The sequence below is a fragment of the Aedes albopictus genome, chromosome 2, assembly GCF_035046485.1.
Source record: "Aedes albopictus strain Foshan chromosome 2, AalbF5, whole genome shotgun sequence".
NCBI classification, from domain to species: Eukaryota; Metazoa; Arthropoda; class Insecta; order Diptera; family Culicidae; genus Aedes; species Aedes albopictus.
This window is the reverse complement of record NC_085137.1, coordinates 492,119,365-492,135,443: the sequence shown is the minus strand read 5'-3', so window position 1 is coordinate 492,135,443 and position 16,079 is coordinate 492,119,365. Positions and strand designations below refer to the sequence as shown.

At 37.4% G+C, this 16,079-nt stretch overlaps 1 protein-coding gene across 4 annotated transcripts in view; it reads left to right on the top strand.

The window, feature by feature from the left end:
* The window catches only part of LOC109423332 (multiple C2 and transmembrane domain-containing protein), a 183,770-nt gene that overhangs the window by 110,328 nt on the left and 57,363 nt on the right, over window positions 1-16,079 (top strand). Inside the window, exon 1 of one of the 4 annotated variants that reach the window (XM_062854228.1) lies at window positions 5,575-5,998. The exons of the other annotated variants lie outside the window; for them this stretch is intronic. The gene's annotated coding sequence lies outside the window, so the exon portion shown is untranslated. Of the gene's footprint in view, window positions 1-5,574; window positions 5,999-16,079 lie in introns of those variants that run through there. 4 annotated transcript variants of the gene reach the window in all.

Genomic DNA, 16,079 nt, shown 5'->3' with positions numbered 1-16,079 from the left:
CGATTTTCGAAATTTGGCCGAAATCGGTCTCTGGCACACAAAATAGATAGAAATGTCATAAGATGTTGGAAGTTTTTCGTCACTAAAAAGACATTCCAGCCAAAACTAAAAGTCTAATCAAAATGGTTTCTTCACAGAAAATGATCTTCAATCAATTTCGAAGAGACGGATTGATTCCAAATCCTTAAAAATTTGACCAATAATTGCCAAAAATGCTAAAATAGTTAGCCGCGCGCACCAGAGAACACCACAGACAAATCTCGGGCGCACCACTGCCTTTCCTCTTAAGCGCCATTGCGCGCGCTCTGAAACGAGAAAGAAATGATGACCCTTCCCCGATTGTAGAGAAAATGCCTGATTATAAATTAAAATGATATAAAATTGTTTGCAATTTTTCTAAATGAGATAATGTTTTGACTGTCCCCTATAACTGCTAGTTTTGAATTAATCCATGTGCAAATATAGATATGAGCGACCTCATCATTTTTTCCTCTAGGGTCTGCACTACATACCTCTTTAGGGATTCATTGAGATATTCCGAAGGGATGCTATCAGAAACATTTCCGTGATCCTTCAAAACACCTTCTGAGAATTTTTTAATTAATTCTTTCAAAAACCACTTCCAAATTTGTTTCAAATTTCTATGGGGTTCCGGCCAAAAGTTCCCCTGACGATTATTAAAAAAAATATTTCATGGATTTTTGTCCATTTATATCTTCAGACATTTTTCAAGAAATTCATTGAACAAGTCCTCCAAAGTATCTCTAGCAGTTCTTCATGCTTCATGAAATATCTGTATAGATTGATTCAAGAACGACTCCAATACCTTTATCCGCAGTTTCTGCTCGGATACTTGCAAAAACAATTTCAAGGCTCCTCCCATAGTTTCTCATTAAATTCTTCTAGGAATTCCTCCAAACATTACTTCAGATATTTTTTTTCAAAATTCTTCAAGGAATTCCTCCAGAGCTATCTGAAGGGGTTCCTCCGTTCCCCAGTGGTTTCTGCAGAAAGTTCTCCATAGATTACTACAGAAATTACTTCAAATAATTTCGTTCAGGAGTCTTTTCTGGAAATTTTCAAAAAAAAATGTCTTACAATCTCCAGAGGCATCTACAGGGATTCCCTTAGAAATTATTTTAAGGAATTTTCCTTTCCCAAAAAATGGTAGTTTCGTAAAATCAATGATGAAATATCTGAAAAAAAATTCTAGAGGAATCTGTTAAGTAATCCCAGCAGATATTTCTGAAGGAACCGCAGGAGCAGTTGCAAAACAGAAACCTTTTAGTAAATTCTTCATAGGATTCCTGGAGGAGCCCTGGAAGAGTTTCTGAAATCACTGAAGAATTTTTGTAAAAGCTTTAGATGGAGTTTCTTGGAAGAATTTCTGATGATATGTCTTGCTGGCATTTGTAGAAGAATCTTCAAACTACTAAAGAAGTCTCTGGAAATATTTATGGAGAAACTCTTGTATAAGTTTCAGAAATAATCCGAGGAGAAACTTCTGGAAGATCTCTTGAAGGATTTTTTGAGTAAATCTTCTGTCTAATTTCTGTAGAAATCTCTGAATATATCATTTTAAATTCCTGGAAGAAGATCTGAAAGGGACAATGTTGCTAAAAACCCTTGAGTAAAACCTGGAAAAACTGCTTGAGTAATCCTTGGTTGAATGCCTTTAGGAATTAATTAAGAAATAATAGTGAAATTCCTGAAGGAATCACTCATCAAAATTCATGGATTTTCCGAAACATTATCCGGAGGAACACGTGAAAGAAATCCTAAAAAAAAAGAGAAACAGTTAAACTTCTGTAAAGTATGACAAAAAAATCTCATCTCAAAATTTGCCAAAGGAAATAATAATAAAATCATAACCAAATTTGCAGAAGATTCAAAAAAGATCTCAAAAAAATTACGAGAAAGATTTACAAGAAAAAAATTGCAAACATAGTTTCCATTAGATTGAAACCGGTTTCCACTTTTGCCAGCCATCTTCGAAACCAAAATCATAAATGAAAAGTACCAATTTCATGAATAAGGCTTTTGGATTCATAAATTTTCGTCTTGATGCTGGTCTACATGCGGCATTTTATTATGTCACAGTTTATTACTGTTTGCCGATAGAACCTCTGTTTTTTTGGTTTTTATGACTGAGGGGCGAAGTTCTATGACTCAGCGTCATGGTTCTATGACTCAACGTCATAATGTTCTATAAAGCAGGGGTTTTCAGACATTTAGGCTCGCGGTGCACTTTTTGGAAATAAATCGTTCCGCGGTGCACATGTTCATTATTGTTAAAAAAAGAAACAATTCCAAAATCGTCAAAAAGCTGTCGTATTTTTCATAGCAATCCCAAGGTGCATACACTCGTCAATAGTTTTTCCCCCACCAATTATGACATTGTCTTACGTTTTTTGATCTTTTATCAGATCATAGTGAAGTGGCACAGTTATTCGAATTGGAATATTTCTTGCTCAGAATGTTTCTGGAAACTTTCAGACAAGATGTTTTTGTTTTTGAGAACCTCGGTAAAGTCCTTTCAATACTACAGAATTATTTCTAGCAGTAGCGTCTCGTAACCTCACTTTTTACCACTTCAACGATTTAAAACTGGAATTTGCGGAAAATTTCGGATCAGAATCAAATTGAAAATGAACGGAACCGACAATTCTCGTGATTTTCTACAAATTATGAGCTAATTTGATGACAAAATTAAAGAATTTACGTTCGTTGGACAGGTAGGTTTGAGGTTTGGGAATTGCTACTAGAAATTTTTTGATAGACGTTTTTCCAAGACTTTCACTGGATTTCAGAAAAAAATTCTAGCAAGACACTTGGCAGTTTTATTTTCATAACTTTGGCATATATTCCTTCCAGGCCATCTCGTCAATTCGGAAGGAGTTGTGTGTTCCAGTGATGAGACCAGTGATAGATTCCTTCTCTGGTATTATTAGTAAGATTTCTCCTGAGATTTTTTTACCGCATTCATTGAAGATACATTGCAGATGCTTTGTACGGTATGTTATTGTGAACATCCATTACGAGTTCTTGGAAAAATATGATATATATTAGAAGAGTTTTGACAAACTTGTTCCATGATTCTTCGCGAATATCTGAGGTGGTTTTTGCTGAATTCAAGGTTAACTCGCCGGCTGAAATAATGGAAATTTTCAATCCCTTGGAGCCCCTTACTATAGTTCAGTTGTTCTAATTAAATCGAATTATTTTTCATGAAATAGGTAATGAATTTATTATTTTTTACTTGTATTTTTTATTATTTTTTTATTTATTTTTTTTTTGTATTTTTTTTTTAATTTTTTTATTTTTTTTATTTTTTTATTTTTTTTTTAATTTAAACCTAAATATGAAAGACTTTTCTGCAGTGCACTTGTCATGGCTTCGCGGTGCACCAAGTGCACCGCGGTGCACGATCTGAAAACCGTTGCTATGAAGCAAAACAAGAAAAGGTTTGTCGTAACGTCCATTACTTTTTTATGAAAATTAAAAAAAAATATGATGTTCGTCTATTTCGTCATGATATCATGACTTGTGGTCATGATATCATTAGGCGGCATATTTTATAATTTTATTACTTTTACGTCATGTCAAGTGACGGAAACGGATTTTTCCCATGATCCCTCCAGATATTCTTTCTGATATTCTTTGAGGAGTTCCTTCTGGGCTTTCCCCAACATTTTTTACTGGGATCCGTTTTAGGAATTTTTCTAGCATTTTATCAGGAGTTCCGTCTGTGATTTTTTCACGAAATCTTCCTAGAAATTGTTCAAAAACTTCTCAACGAGTTCTTTTGTAGAATTTCTGCAAGAGTTCTTCTTGGTATTTGTGCGCAGCAGTATTTCATTCTGGAACTTTGAATTTTGGATACTTCTAGGAGATTTTGCCAGATTTTAGTCGTTTTCGGAGTTTCTAACTGCGTTTCCTCCAAGAGTAACTCATAGGCATCTTTCAGGAGTTTATTCAAGGAGTCCGACAGGAGTTGCATTGGAGATACTCCAGGAGTTCCTCCTACAACTCATCCAGAAGTTTCTTCTGGGAGCTCTCCTTGTGTTCCTTTCTGAAATGTTCTGGAAGTTATGTCTGGGACTCCTTCAGAAGTTCCATCTGAATCCTCAAGGAGCTCCTTGTGAAAACCTTCAGAAATTCCTTATGGGAATCCAGCTAAGTTTTATCTAGAAGTCCCACAGAAGTTCTCAAGAAAGAACTTTGATTTTGAATACTTCTAAAAGATTTTGCCAGATTACATTCGTCTTTGGAGTTTCTAACTGAGTTTCCTACTTTTAAGCATCTTTCAATAGTTTATTCAAGGAGTACGACAGGAGTTGCATTAGGGGAATACACCAGGAGTTCCTCTTACAAATCATCCAGAAGTTTCTTCTGGGAGCTCTTCTCGTGTTCCTTTCTGAAATGTTCTGAAAGTTATGTCTGGGAGTTCTTCAGAAGTTCCTACTGAAAATCCTGATGGAGTTTATTATGTAAACCTTCAAAAATTCTTTATAAGAATCATACGCGCCAACTTGTGACGTAGTTGGGGGGGCAAGGCCTCTCAAAATCAATCAAATGCGGAAAATATCGACGCAGTTCATCTCATTTAGGCATATACACGTGAAAACTAGTGCATTGAGCTGAAAAAAGTTACATTTTGTCCAATTTTGGAGAGCTTCGCCCCCCCAACTACGTCACAAGTTGGCGCCTATGATAAGAATCCAGCTAAGTTTCATCTAGAAGTCCCGCAGAAGTTCTAAAGATATTCCCAAAAGTTCCTTGTGAAATTCCTGCAAGATCGATGGAAATCATTCAGGAGTTCCTGGAACTCCAGAACACCTGGATCCCAGACTGAACTCCTGACTCTCAAAGGAACTAACTTCTAAAACAAAATGTTCAGCCTATTGGACGCAGTGGCTTAATTTCCCCAACAGGGGAGAAAAAAAAACTTCTAACAAACTATTTCCTGGATACATTCTTAGGAGAAATCCACTAAGGAATCTGGATTCCTAACAGGAATTACTGAAGGAATCCAAGTTTGCTTTTTTTGAGTAATTGAATGACGAAATCCCGGATAAATATTCTGTAAGAATCTCCAGAAGTTCCAGGAGGAATACCACGATGGGCATCCTGGTCCTGAGAGAAAAGTTTAGAATGAACACTAATGAAGATGAAATTGGCTGGATTAAAATCCAAAACAAAAATTTAACAGAATTTTTTTGTTATCCATATTTTGTAAAATTTTCTAGATGTGTTTTTTTTTGTTCCTGAATAATGAACAATTTTGTGGAAATGAATAACTAAGTAATATGTTCGAAAATCCTCTAACATTTGGACAATTTAGAAATCTTCAAAAGGGATTGCATTTGATTCCCTAACGATAAAATTTTAAGAAATTACCGGAAGCCTAATTTCCCCAATTTCAACAATTAAATTGAACATTTTCCTAGAACGTGCATTTTACCCTGTCCAACCCCACCACATTCCACTTCTAGTTCAAACCGGCGAAAAGGATTGCAGAAAATTGATGACGGTCTGGAATGGAAGTGGGTGGCGTTGGCGAGGAAAACATCTCTGGAAAAGCGAACGGTACGGTACGGACGCCGCCGTGCCAGCGCGCACTTTTGCTGCTCGTGATAAATTTCGACTCGACTCGACTCAGTTCCCGACTGACCTCCAAACGGAACGGAAGATAACTCGGAAGCTTTCTCTTCTCGGATGGTGGCACGGCGCGAATAATACCTTTAGTTGAGTTAGAACGGTTGGTTGGTCGGTGCATATTCAGCAGCATCCCGCGCGCGCGTTGCATTTTGGGGGGTATTTCGGTTCAGTGAATATTGGGGCTGTTAGTGGAACGCGAAGTTTTTCCGACCGACATTCGGAAGTGCTTTGATGAAATAATTTCAAACCGGGAGCGGAAATTTTGGAAACGGATAAAAATTGTGTTCCCACCGGAGAATTCGGCGGTTGGTGCGAGACGTGCTTAAACCCGCTGTTGGTAGGTGCATCGCTTGAGAGTGCGGGAATGTGTATGAACAGTTGAAGTGTAGCAAGAAAATTTGAAGTTGGAGATTGTGCATTTTAGTGGTGATGAATTTTCGCTGAACGAGCGAAGTTTTAACACTTTGACGGGAGCAACATCGAAAGTTTCAAGAGCAATTTGGAAGGATAAATATGTAACGACAAAAGTTGAGAATGTTAAGTGGAAAAGCGTTGCCTCTTGGCAAGCTGTTACAGTTCTAGCAAGTAATGAAATTCCTTAGGCATTTAACGATCTGATCTGACCCATTTCTTCGGTCAATCTGTTTAAGCGATCTATTTATCGCCGAACTGATTTGACTCTGAATGTATTCGCTGGATGCTAAGCTAAAGGCTAAAGGTCCCAAATCTACTTATTGGTTGACCATGTGTAGACGGTAAAACTCAGTGAATCTTGTATGGAAGTCCTGTACTTTGAAAATTTAAGCTTAACTACTGAGGCTATGCTGTAGCATATGCAGTTCAAATCACTTAAAATCAACTGGTAAAATGAAGAGTTGAGTCAGTTCACGTAAAACAATAAACCTGAACGAACAGTAATTAAATTGTCTTTTCTTTTTTAATATCATGACTTCCAATAATGCAAGCCCAACTTCACAAAATAGCGTGTGTAACAAAATCCATGAGTGAAGAAATTCGATGTTGAAGTTTGCTGTTCCCATAGCAATTTATGCATTTAGCATTTCGGAAAAGTAAAAATCAGTGTAAGTAGGCTGAGTGTACCAGTTATGGCTATAGTACCTCAAATTCGCCATAGTTGATTTTTAACGTTTAAAGATACAAATCACCAAGAAAAAAATCGTGAACAACAGTTCACGATCACAAAAGATGATTGCAATCATTCAAACTTCACAATTTGCTCAAATTATGGTAGAAATAAATCATTTTCCTTAACTTTTGAGCCTCCTTGCACCCTATTTCGCCATAGTGTACCAGTTATGGCAAATCCCATAAGAAGTGTATGTAAATAGTGCGAAGTGGAACCCAAATTAACAAATGTGTCCATAACTGGTACAGGGTTCCTATCATTGGCACACGCCGTAATAAATACTAAAAGTAGTTTTGGCTCCGTTTTTATATTTTTCCTGTATAGTATGAAAACTAATCAATCATTTGACTTATTGTTTACATTCGTCGGTCTTCTTCTTATTTTTGTAGAAATAGTGTTTCTTAGGTGGTGCGATAACTGGTACAGGCACCCTACTACAAGAAGTAGAAATGTAGAAGTTTAAGTGAAAATTTCGATTTTGGTCACATTGGTTACACACGCTGCTTTGTTAAGTTTAGCTTGAATGGATCACTCGAAGAGAAGAAAGGTGACTTCGTGACCGTGCAGTGGGCGGGTCAGTGTTGTCAGTGTTGTTAGCCACGGACTCCCAATTCAAGTCGAAGAAAATGAAAAATTTAATGAAGAATAGTTCATTGTGGAGTGCATGGTGTCTTTTGCGTTCAGAATTATTGCACTGAATACCAACGCATCATTTTCGATTCCACCATGATTCACAGTGGGTTGATTCCGACAAACTGCGGCAAATTTATGGAGAAGCTCTTGCCAAATTCCTCCAGATGTCTTTAAGACAGCTTATTTGATATTTTTCAACTTGATTTTTATTAGATGACAGATTTTTTTTTGGTACACGCAAAAAAATCCGTTCCGATATACGTGCACTCCCAGTCACGGCAACGGGAACAAACGGGAACTATGCATAGCAACGATAACAACAATAAGAAAGGTACACCGTGAACTAGATGTCACCGTTTCTAGAACGCCCATATTGACAGCTGGAACTAGTTCCAGTTCACGGTGTATATTTGCTTGTTCTCATATTTGCGTTTGTTTGTTCACGTTTATCAGAACGGTTTTCTGAGCGTGTAGTTTAACACATTTCCTACGAAGTTAAGGTAAATCGGCAAGCCCCATATATCAATATGAGCAAGTTTCTATAAGCCTTTTAGACCTTTTGGTACTGAGAATATCCTTGGCGGATTTCTGTAGCAATCGTTTTAAAAGGCAAGGTTTCTAGAGAACAAATATAGTCACCATGATGGCCATCTTTCAAGTTTATTGAATTTTGGCTTTGAGCTTATCTGAAAACTCTTGCTAGCCAATACTTTGGGTTACCGTTTGTGATCGCAAGCAGGTCAATGGTCTTTTGGCCTATAATTCTTATGCAAGTTCATAGTAATTATTGACGATTTGCAAATTTTAGTGCATCCTGTACTTCATGGAAATTACTTCAATATTGCGCTTTTTTTTTTTGAAAGACTTTTCCTCTAGGGCATTCGTCTCTGCGCGGCTTATTAAGAATTGAGTAGTGCCCTCAATTCATTATATTTTCAAGAAAATTTTTTGACGTTCAGCAATTTAGGAAGAATTCCTTTAGATTTCTCCGAGAACACTTTTAGAGTGTATTCCTTCTCAAGCACTTCTTTAGAATTATCTCAACTATATCCTTCAGAGACACCGCCAGAAATTTCTGTAGGGATTTATACGGAATTTATCATTTTTTCCGGAATTGCAATAGAATGATTTCTGCAATAATTCTTCTTAAGATTCCTCCAGGTTGTGTGCATACCCGTTCATTATATTCTGTAAAAACATCTACAGACAATCTTTCAGGAACAAGTTTGACAAGTTTTCCTTAGATCCAGGAGTTTCCCAAGAAATTTATCAAGTTTCATGTTGAATCTAGACCATGTTTTTTTTTAATTCTTTCAAATTTTTTTCCTGGGATTCTTTAGGAAACTCCAGCGAGGATTGCTACAGAATTTTTTCGAATGCATTCCTTCATGTATTTCATCAGTTTCATCATTTCTGAATGAATCCCTCCAGGCATATCAACAGAATTTTCTCAAGGAGTTTTTCTTGGGATTTTACCAGGATTTTTTTCTCGAAATTTTCCTTCAAAGATATCTCTAAAATAGTTGTTTCTAGAAAATTTGTCTCACAGAGTTTCTGATATTCTTTCGGAGATTCTGTCTTACAGGAATTTCTCAATAGTGTTTTTTTTTTCTTCAGATAGGCCTCTGTAGGCCTCTCAGGGATTCTCCCAGGCATTTATTAAGAAATTTCCCTTAAAATTCACAAGCGGTTCTTCTGGAAGTTCCTCCAGGGACTTTTCCGCAATCCCCTCCGGGTATTTCACCATTGCCTTGGAAGACTTCTAGGATGTTTTGTTTTTCAAAAAAAAAACTAAGTTTACCTGCAGAGGATTTTCCAATTCTTACAGGTTTTTTTCTTTGAATAATTTCTTCAAAAACTGTTTTTTTAGAAAATTTCTTCGGTGATTAAAGAATTTAGGTTTTTCAAGTGTGCAACATTTCCTTCAGAATTTTTTTCTTGTTTTGTGTAGTGATCCCTTCAGAAATTCTACCAGTCTTTCGTCCAAAAATGCCTTCAGAGTTATCTTCAGAACTTGTTCCAAGGGTTCCTTTAGAAAATCCTTCAGCAATCCCTAAGAAGTTTATCGAGGGATTTCTTCGAGAATGTCTCCAGTATCAATGTCAGTAATTTTTCAAATATTTTGTAAGAGATTCCTTCAAAACTTGCTCCACAAATTTCTCAAGAGCACTCAGCGTACTTCCTAAATGGAATACGCCAAGTATTGAGTGCTTTGACCAAACGCTCATACACCATCACCATAGCTTGGGTCCCTTCACATAGCTCGATTTCGGGCAATGAGAAGGCGGACTCGCTGTCTAAGGTGGGCGCTAGTGAAGGCGATATTTACGAGCGTCAAATCGCCTTCGACGAATTTTTTGCATTGGCCCGTCAGGAGACCTTGATCAGCTGGCAACACAAATGGAGAGATGGAGAGATGGGTAGATGGTTGCACTCCATCATTCCACAGGTGTCGAAGAAGTCATGGTTCAAAGGGTTGGATTTGAGCCGCGATTTCATTCGTGTAATGTGTCGGTTGATGTCCAACCACTACCTTCCGTGTTGGGCTCTCAGAAAGCAATCTCTGTGTCTGTTGCGTGGCTTACCAGGATATCGAACATGTCGTGTGGGGATGCAATAAGCATCGTGAGGTCAGATCTGAGCTGCATGAAATTCTCCGGGTCCGAGGAAAATAACAGAAACCCGTTAGAGAAGTGTTGGCAGACCTTGATTTGGAATACATGTATCTCATATACATATCAATTTTTGAAACGTGTTGATGTCAGAGTTTGATGTTCGTTCCTTGTTTACGTTGTCCAGCGTTTGGTTTTACTGTTCGCCCTTTCTGTCGCCTCCCCCCCGGCGGTTTGTCTTCTTCTTGTCGTTGTCTACCGATAAAACCCTTCTTTTTTTGTTCCATTTCAGATAAAAACATTTTGTCCCATCAATGTTTTTAGTATAAGATAGCAAATAATTTAGTTTAAGACCCCTAAATCCCTCCTTCCCAATTTTATTTTTTATATATCCCTAATCTCGAAACAGCCGCGAGTACTTCGGCTCCCCAAACTAACATAGCATTAAGGCAGTAAATATTGTAAAATGTAAAATATATTGTCAAAAAACAACAAATGATTTAATAAAATAAACGAATAAGTAAAAAAAAATTCTCAAGAATTTTTCCTTGGAGTTTATTCCAGAAGTTTTTCATTGCATTTTAGGAGTTTCTTCATGTATTCTTCCAGGCATTAATTCTGGAAGTTTTCCTCGGAGATAACTCAGAATTTGCTTAAGGAATGTTTGTCTGAAATCCCTGCAGAAAATTTCCTCAAATTTCTTGTAGGAATCTCCAAAGTTATCACCAGGAGAATTTCAAGGAAATCCTTCAGAAATTTCTTCCGATTTTTCAAGAATTATCCCAGTAATTTTGGGTGTAGTTCCTGAATCCGATTCTGGAAAATTTCCAAGAGGAATATCTCAAACAATTTCTGCAGGAATCTCTGAAGGAATCCCTGAAGATATGTTTGACGGAACTACAGGGTAAATTTTTCATAGAAATCCTTGTATGAATTTGGGCGATCCCTAAAGGAATCTCTCAAGAAATTTGTGGAAGAATTTCTAAAGTAATCTTTGTAGGAATTTCGAAGGAATTTTTAGAGAAACTTATTTAAAACTCCATGGGCGAACTTTTGAAGAAATCCTTAAATGAAATCCCCGAAGAAAACTCTGAAACTCTGAAGAAGCAGCTGCAGATATTTTCGAAAGAAACCCTGGAGGAGTTTTTGAAGAAATCTTCAGGAGAAACATTGTAAAAATCTTAGAAAGTACTGTTGAAAAAATCTCTAGAGTAATATCTGAAGAAATCCCAGGGAAATTCTTGAAGGAATTCGAACACGAATTTTTGAAGAATTTTCTTGGAAAAACTCCTAGGGAAACACTTCTACGGAAATCCTAAAAATGTTTATTGCGGTTTTTTAGGAAAAATCCTGGGAATCCTTAAAAAATATACATGGAGAATTTTCTGACAGTATTTTTGGAGTAATCTGATGACGTATACCTGGAGGAATTCTTGTGGAAATGTTTCAGAATTCCTAAAAGAATTCGTGGAGAAGTTCCATAAATTGCAGGAATTTCTAGGATAATTTCTGCCTGATCACTGCTGACAATGCAAGATTCTCTGGAGGAATCCCTGCAGGATAAGAAGAAAAACATTTTTGAGGAAATTCATGGAAGTTTTTCTTGATTAATTAATTCTTGGAGATGTGTGTTCGATGGAAATTCTGAATCCATGAAGCAACTTTAGAAGGAATCCAAGCAAGCCCAAACAACGAAGTATTTCTAATATTGTGTAAGTACCTCACAGTAACATCTATACAACCAAAACTTACACTGCCGTAACTTTTATATGACATGCGTGTTGATAGGGAGATTGTATAACTTAGTTACGATCATTTCTGGGGTAATATCTTAAAATCTTTAAAGGAAATTCAAGAGGAAACTATAAGTTTGTTTAAAGAAATTCTTGGAAGAATTTTTCAAGAAATTGTCAGAGAAATTTCCGAAGACATTCCTGGTATTTTTACCAGGAATAACTGCAGGGAGTCCCGGGCGGAAATTCTAAAATGATTATAGAAGTGATCCAAATAAGAAAAAAAATATGAGAATTTCCTGAAAGAGTCCTTTGAGAAATCTCTGGAACAAATGCCAGAACTTTTAACCAAAATCTAGAAAGAATTGTTTGGAATCTAAGCGAAAATGTCAGGAAGAACCGGAGTAGAAATTTCTATTGGAATCCCAACAGGAACTTCTGGAGAAACCCTAGCAGATATTTCCGGAAGAATCACCGTAAGGATTACTAGAAGAATCGCTAGAAGAAAAATTTCTAGAGACTAGAGGCATTCCCTCAGGAAACTAATAAAATCTTGGAAAAATCATAAAAGTTTCTGAAAGAATTTGAGGACGGATTCCTAGAGAAATCTCGTCAAAAAGTTCTGGGTGGAACTGAGATACCTATTGTGAATCCCGCATTGAATTTCTGGAGCATTTTTTCAGGAGAAATCCTATCAGGAATAACTGGTAGAATCCCATTACGAAATTATAAAGAAATCACAGAAAGAATTCTTGGAATAAATCTATGGAATTCTTAAAATTCGGTTTATCTGGAGGAATCCTAGGAAGAATTCCAAGGACAATCCTAGCATGAATATTTGGAATGAATTCAGTAGAACTTTGTGGATCAAAGGTAAAAATCTCCATTGACATTGTCTGTAGAGGTATGACTGAAATAAGTAAAAAATATTAATGGAATGTACAAAAAGCTCAAAAAAAAAATGGTGGCTCCGTCATGTTCATATTGCAACCTTTGAAGAATCGGTCAAATAGATTACCTTTAATTTAAAAATCGAGTTAAGATAATATCAATTGTGATCAAAAATTTTGAACCTCATAGTGTCCTAAAACTGTATGAGCCTCTGGGTCTGCCTCTGCTGCGATGTCCTACTGGCTTCCAATCTAACGTTTGCTTGCAGATTTTGTCTCCGCCCCTGCGTAGAGTGTGGCCGACCCACCTCCACTTTCGCTCTAGAGATTCTGTCGCTATCGGCTTTTGATGACATCGACGATGGAGCTCCACATTGGAAATCCAGTTGTGAGGCCACCATGCACGAAATTTATACCGCAGCCATCTTTTGACGAGGACCTGCTGCCGTTGCGTGTTCTCCACTGATGCACACCAGGTTTCACTGGTGTATAGCAGCACAGATTTGACGCTCAAGTTAAAAATTAGATCTCCAGTTAGCCTAGTGGTTAAGGCTATGGATCACCAATCCGGAGACGGCGGGTTCGATTCCCGTTCTGTACGGTAAAATTTTCTCGACTCCCTGGGCATAGTGTATCATTGTACTTGCCTCACAATATACAAATTCATCTAATGTCAGGCAAAGAAAGCCCTTCAATTAATAACTGCGGAAGTGCTCAAAGAACACTAAGTTGATGCGATGCAGGTCAAGTCCCAGTAGATCCATATAAAAAAAGACTTAACTTTATCATGCGGATTTTAAATTTTGACATTTAGCAAAAAAAAACAGAACTTTAGCTTCCATATTTGCAAAAATAGGACAGCCAAATTAGCATTCATGATAATAAAAGGAAAACAATCGGTGCGAAAATTTTCTACTTTTAAAAAGGATGGACATGTATAAGTTGGATTAATGAGAGTACTTCTACCCTACATTAAGCTCAAAAGGTTAATCCTTCTGTAAATAGCACACTCCAGTCTCTATTTATTCTAGCTTATTGGGGGTATCGGAACATTCACGAAATGCAGTTCAGTGTAGACAGAAGCAGTGAGTTTCCAAATAACCAACTATGTTGAAAAAGTAGATTACGGCAATGATAAGAGGCAGGCTAACAGTTTAGGGGCACTAATGAGAGCAGCCTCTAATGGGCTTCATCGATTGGCTTATACTGTCTGTTTTCGTGTGAATTCGACCGGGCAGTAAGCGATTATTGCCTCTTGCTGCTGTGTGTCTCGATGTTCGGATAGTCATGTCTAAGCTGCAAATAATCGAAAAAGGACTCTTGGTGAGCTTTGGTAATCGTTTGGTGGAAAGGGATACGATTTCCCAGAAAGACTACTTGAACCAAGCCACCTCATAAAAGATGCAATTACATGCTCACAAAGTATTCTATTTCAGCTCGTAAACCATAACCGCAAACCGAAGCTGAAATTAATTTTAATCATCTGAAACGAATAACCCCGCAACATTCCAACTTGGTGCATTCTCTCAATCCTGATTGCATTTTAATAATCCCTTATCCGACCGTTAGCATCATAATTCCTCTGTGATCTATGAATAATGAAATATTTCTCACGTGCATGCCGTGCAACCCGATGCAAAAACGATTATTTTTGTGACAAAACATTCTACTGGAACAGACAGGGTGGCAGATTTGAGAACTGTTGTTTGTAGTACAGAGTTTCTCTTGTTCGTTGTTCAGCGATAGTGCTCTTAAAATGCACGAAGCAAAGTTCACTTTTTGAAACAGGGGAGAGCAAAATGATAGATTACAAACTGTATAGGCATATATAATGAATGTATCTCTTGCGTGTTCTGGAATAAGGTGTTTTCTGTTTTCCATTATACTACGTGTAGCACTCGATAACTCTTCTCGAGCATGTAAATTGCTCTTTTAATGCGAGTTAATCAGTGCTCTGCAAAGTGTTAATACGTGAATTTGCATATGGTTATGGGTTTTCTAGCATTTGATGAAATCCTTGCCATGATCGAAATATTCATATTGCAAAATGTTAAGTATGATAAACACTTCTCATGTACGCATCGGTGTTATTGCACCTCTTTGTTATTTTCAATGATTTCCCATTTTTTCATATTTCTAAACAACGACTTAAAAGCAAAAAAAAAATGGTACACTTTTATTGACTTTTTACTATTTTTATTGTTAATACCAGCATGTAAAAGTATAGCATTTAATGGTAATGCAACTATTAAGACGAATGTGATTGCTTCGAATCGGATTATGGATCGTTTCCTGTTTACTAAATTAACGAATGATGTACAAATTGTAATTATTCATGATACACCCAAACCTCCATTTAGGTAACGAGTCGGGACTGCCTAAATAGAATTTTTGCCTAAATGGATTCAGTTCATTACCTAAATGAATTTTAAGGTTGCAAAGAAGTTTTAGAACGGCAAGTAGCTTGCATATACAAAGGGGAGGGGGTTAAGGTTTTCAGATATAAAGGTGAGATGGTCAGAGGGATTTCAAGGAAGTTTTTAGGGGAGGGATGGTCAGAGGCATTTCTAGGCGTTTCAGGAGGTTTCAGAGGGCTTTTAGGGGGCTTCATATGCTCTCAGGTGAACTTCACGGGAGTTTCAAAAGCGTTCGAAAGCGTTTCAAGGCAATTCAGGACAGGACAGGTTTCAGAGGCTTTGAGGTGCGTTTCACATGGATTTCCTATGTGGTTTGGATGTGTTTCAAGGTGTTTCAGGAGGATTCAGACAGGTTTTGTGGGGCTTCATAAACTCTCAGATGGGTTTTACGGAGGTTTCATAGGGGATTCTGAGGCGTTTTAAAGCGTTTCAAGATGTTTCACTGCGTTTCAGGGCGTTTCATAACCTTCCAGGATGTTTCAGAAGGTTTAATGCTGCTTTCAGTGGGTCGCAGGTGAATTTGACGGAGGATTAATATAGGCTTTAACCTTTTAGGACGCGCACCATCAAGCAAACGAAACTGCACCGCGCTCGCGCTGTATACGAAGAGCGAGGTTTTTTGATAGTGTTGTACTTTTTACAACAGCGCGCGCGCTGAAGGGTTAAGGGCGTATCAATGCGTATCATTGCGTTTCATGGCGTTTTAATGCGTTTCAGGGCGTTTCAGGAGGTTTAAGGGGAGCTTAAGAAGGCTTCAGAGGCTTGCAGGTGAATTTCAGGAAGGTTTCATGGGGGTTTTCTGAGGCATTTCAAAGCGTTCCAATGCGTTTCAGGGCGTTTCATGAAATTTCTGAAGGTTTCCGATGAACTTTAGGGGGCTTAAGATGCTTTACTCGCGGAAGTTCTTGGATGCCCTAGAATGTTCTTAAAAATAACTTCTCTTCAGAATTACGCTCCATGGACCTGTAGGATGTTCGACCGTATCA